Raw genomic sequence first — 5,300 nt, forward strand, 5'->3', positions numbered from 1 at the left:
GGCAAATTCTGCTTTTTATGGCATCAATGGAAGACGGTCACTGATACTCAGCTGTAGGGAACTGATCTGTAGGGTCCAAGAAGTTTCACTCACAACTGACACGTCTGGTCAGATGCTCGTGGCCTCTGTCACATATGTGCCCTAGGATAGTCAGACTCATGTGAAGGCTCAGGCTTCCAAGACCAAGTTTTCTAGAGACTAGGATGGAAGATGCATGCCTTTGTAACCTCTGAGGTCATGTGGCATCTCCTTTGCTGCCTTCCATTAGGCAAAGTGGTGTTTATTCAGATTCAAAGATTTAGAGCATAGATCTGCCTCTCAATGGAAAGAGTGTCAAAAAATTTTTAGCTGTGTTTAAACATATATTTAGCGTTCCATTTTGTGCCATCATTATATAAATTCCACATATTATCTATTTTCCAGTCATTTTTCCTAAAGGTCTCTGCATATCAGGTCCTAAACTGGTGAATTCTACCGGGACCCATAAGGAAGCTTTGGTTAGAAGAGCCCTCTAATTTCATTTATTCACTTCTTTTTCTTTATATATTATTGCCACCACTCAACTCACTTTCATCTGTATGAATTGGTTTGTTGTACAAGACTAGATACATATTTCTGGCTATATGTAGCCAGCAATTTCTCATTTACTATAGCTGCTGTTGGGGGGGAAATCATGGCCAAAGGTTACTTTGCTTTAGGTATCATGGGGTGTGTTGCCTGCAAGTTTAGCAAATGTATTTTTATCCTTGAAATTCATCCCCAGCCTCACACTTTATATTTTTATTGCTTTTCTCCCATCTGCATAGAACCCCCATGCCAAACCTGCTAGCACCTCTGGCTTACAGTCAGAAATGCAGCCCATTTACTCTCTGCACAATCCCTTTATGCCTTTCCCCCTTGCTTTCCTTATCCTTCTACTACTGGCTCCTTCTATTAGGCTATTTTCTTCAGTCTTTTGATATCATACTTTCTTTACTCTTTAAAAACTTTTGATTTTTTTTAAGTTTATTTATTGAGGGAGGGAAGGCGGGAGGAGGAAGAGAGAGAGAGAGAGAGAGAGAGAGAGAGAGAATATGAGGGTCTCAATGCGGGGCTTGAACTCACGAACCATGAGTCATGACCTGAGCTGAAATCAAGAGTCGGTTGTTTGACCTACTGAGGCACCCCTCACTTTATTTATTTTTATCTGGTTCACAACTAAAGGGTTAAAAAGTTGCTGTTTTTTTGTTTGTTTTTGGAAGTCTTAAAAATAACCAATTAGGTCCTGGCATCTTACAAAGGTGAACAAAGAAGTTTGTTTATGTTTTTGCTTCTTTGTTTGAGGATCAGTGTGTTCATCAATTTCAGCATGGTTGATGTGTCTTCATCCACTGGAGTAATTATTCAAATAGTCAAATATTTGACTAATGACTGCCTCTTCAATTCTTCTGACATAAAATCATCAGACATTTATGGCTTTCTAGCTTTCTGGACCATACATTTTTTTTGCTCCCTAAAAGCAATTTATTCAATAAATCTTGTTTTCTTGTTTTCTTTTCATGGAAATGTATTTAGAAACCTCAATTAGAGTACTAGGGATGCCCAGTGCGACTAGATTTGCATTTTTCCTGGGTTTTTTCAATGGCAATACACACATACACATATAAATGCATACACACACACACACTCACACACACACACAAACACACACCTGTTTTTAAGACAAAATACATTGTCTTTATATTGATACTTCTGACTCACATTTTGAGCTAGAGAGATTTTATTTACTATTACTAATCTTACCCCTCCTTCTCTGTTGCCAAAAATGTGATGCAGTTTTTATTTGTCAATAAAAAGGCAGAAGGGAGGAGACAAGAAACTTTTGTCAGGGAGCCCTTTCCTCAAATCCCAAAAAGCTAAAGGCCATTCAGATGATTTACAGGATTAGCAATAAGTGAAAATGCCGGACTCCTCTACCTATTCTAGCCTTTTCTCCACTCTGCTCCTTGATGATTAATAATCTTTTAATGAGGTCAGTGTTCCACTGCACAGAGATAAAAGATTACTGGGTACACATCTAGTATATGTAACAAAATGTCTAAAACCTATTCATGCTAGGAGAATAATCAGTTTACCAAAACAAGGGAAAATGACTTATCAAGGTTTTTCTTGTTTTCAAATGGGGTGAAGGAGCATATCTTCAGGTGAGTCAGACTCCTACTTAAGGAGCAATATGGAAGAGAAAGGAGAGTTTGAGAATTCTGAACTTATACTTCCTGATCCTCAGTTCTTGAGGTTTTACTGCCCAGTTACACATAAAACCTACAAGGGGCCTAGACAGTGAAGAGAAAGAGCTGATTGAAAAAAGAGATAAGGATTTATATGGTTGAAAAGACACATTGAGTAATAAGATATAAACTTTGAAAGACTCAAAGGTTTTTCAAAATCTGTCCCTGTTCACATTCAGCAGAACATGGGCAGCCCAGAATCCCATCTCGCACCCTAATGCAGTCTTATACTATGCAATACAGTAAGAACATTCTCATTCAAAATTCATTGAATGGTTTCCTGGACACCTTCTATGTCTGCTTTGTAAGCACTCTTCACTTGCCAGTCCTGTCCAGAATAATTAATGTAGGATATTTAACTAGTCTTTTTTTTTTTTTAATATATAAGGAGTCAACTTGTTTTTAATAAAGCTTCAATCTGAGAAGGTCCTCTTCCAAACTGCACCTTAGATGAGTCAGTATTATGTAAGTGTCTGTAATCACTTGGGTATATGGGTGTTTTTTTCCCTTACATTTTAAATGTGTATTCTGGTACATGTTGTTTATTCTCATATATATATATATATATATATATATATATATATATATATATATATTCTTGTTTGTTTGTATGTACAAGGAGTCAGCTCCTCATTACTGGCTCCTTGGGGCTTCATTATGTGTCCTCTTAAACTGCATTTGTTGAGATATTTAGTAGATCTTGTCCTACAGATCTATATCTATATCTGTATCTATATCTATATCTATACACATGGTTTATCTTTTTAGGACATTTTAGCTGCAAGACACCGAGACTTATTGCTTCTCCAACGGAGGAAAAGGAGGAAGACAAGGCACATCCTAAGGAACCTTATCATCTCCATCTTTCCTGTTTGTAGTCCATTTTCCGTTCTCTTTCTAGTTTGGCTTCAGCTGTGTACAGCGTAAGATGTTTCAGTTTTGGCTCCCTGGTCACAATCTCTTAGTTAGCCAAACACCTATTTCTGGCAGAATCTGGCTGATCATTTTTAAAGCAGGTCACTCACATTATATATCAAGTATGACAAAGGAGTAAATGATTGATGTATATATTGATATATTGATATATCAATAAAAATATGAGTAGGGCAGGAATTTCCTTTGGGGAGGAGTATACTATTCTTGTCTCCAGATGAGAGGTGGAGTGCGGGTGGGAATCAAGTGACTTTAAATATGTCTAATACAACATCTATTTATATAGCTGTTATGTGATATATTTACACTAGTCTTTTTCCTTTTCTACTCTAATGGAAAACTTAAAGTTTGCATCACTATTCCCTTAAATACTTTATACTTGGGGAATTTGTTTCCTATAAAACCAAACAACTCAGTGTTAGATAAATTGGAAAGGTACCTGAACTATTTTATATCAATTTGTTTAGAGTATGCAGGTGTGCTAACTTTTTTTGATCGTTCTTCAATCAGATACAATGGACAGGGGATGTACAAAACAGCCACATTATTATACAGACAAAATTTGGCAAAGATCTTGTTATTTTCATCTTTTATTTTCTCAGAGTTAAGTGTAGTACTTGATACATAGCAGGTATTCTACCTTTATTTATTCAGGAAACTTCCTGAGTGCCTATCAAACACTGAGTTCTGTATGAGGAAATGGGTTTCTGGTAGTGAACAGAAAATACAAAGCTTCCAATAGAGGAACAGCAAGGATACACATCATTTCTCTATGAGGTCATAAAGACTACAATAAAAATAGCATAGTTTCCATGCCTTTACTAAGTGCCAGGCTGTGTTCTGTGGGCTTTATATGTATTGATTTATTTACATTTGTATTATAATTCTATGAATTAAACACTATTGTTCTCATCCCATATTAGTGATGAAAAATTTGAGTACAGACACGTGCTGTATCTTCTTCAAGCTCACATCAGTAAGTGATGAGGGCTAGTGTTCTAAACCTGGTGTTAAATGCTTCTAGTAAGTAAATGTGCTACATGAACATGACATGAAACACTGCATAGGCCATTTTAATTTCAAAAATTGATCATCTTGGAGCTCCTGGGTGGCTCAGTCGTTTAAGCGTCCGACTTCAGCTCAGGTCATGATCTCGCAGTTTGTGAGTTCGAGCCCTGCATCAGGCTCTGTGCTGACAGCTCCAAGACTGGAGCCTGCTTCGGATTCTGTGTCTCCCTCTCTCTCTGCCCCTCCCCCACTCACACTCTGTCTCTCTCTTTCTCCCAAAAATAAACATTAAAAAATTGATCATCTTGCAGAGACTTAATTCTTGAATTTCCATTCTTTCCGTGGTGATTTTCCAGTTTGTTTATATGTACAAGGAGTCAGCTCCTGATTACTGGCTCCTTGGGGCCTTCATTATGTGTCCTCTTAAACTGCATTTGTTGAGATATTTAGTAGATCTTGTCCTACAGAACCTCCTGCCATTTGTGAGCCTGGTTCATTAAATATTCAACAGTATGAGAAGTCTGGTATCTAACCCCTCAAACTTCCCTTTCAAAAAGCCTAAGAAAAAAGAATCTAATTGGAGTCTAATTTAACTCTGAAAAATTTATTCTGTCATTACATATGGATTTCCCCCCTCAGATTTTATCTTTGATTATTTATAATGAATCATTTCTCATATAATTTGCTCATTGTGTCATAAAAACCTAGAAAAAGTATCCATGAAATATGTATACTGCTGTTAGTATGACCTCAGATTTATATCTTAAAAAATGTTGCTTCGAACTATATTCACACAAATAAGGTCCTTTTATGGATTCTTTGCCATTTTATTTTCCTTAGTACATCTAATAATATGATTAGAGTTGCTCAGATAATCTTCCATCTCAAGGTTTTATTCATTTCTGATTCATTGTGTCTATTATTAAAGCCAGCTGTTGATGTTTTTGAACAAACTGATTTCTGAATTAACTCTACATTGTATTCTATAATAACCCCACTTCAGTATTATCATGGGTTGCTCCCAATTTACTTTTAGATAATTAAAGCCTCTCTTTATTTCTATCCAACTTGCCTGTTTTATTTCCCAGAACA

Source organism: Acinonyx jubatus, chromosome C2 (genome assembly GCF_027475565.1).
Source record: "Acinonyx jubatus isolate Ajub_Pintada_27869175 chromosome C2, VMU_Ajub_asm_v1.0, whole genome shotgun sequence".
NCBI classification, from domain to species: domain Eukaryota; kingdom Metazoa; phylum Chordata; class Mammalia; order Carnivora; family Felidae; genus Acinonyx; species Acinonyx jubatus.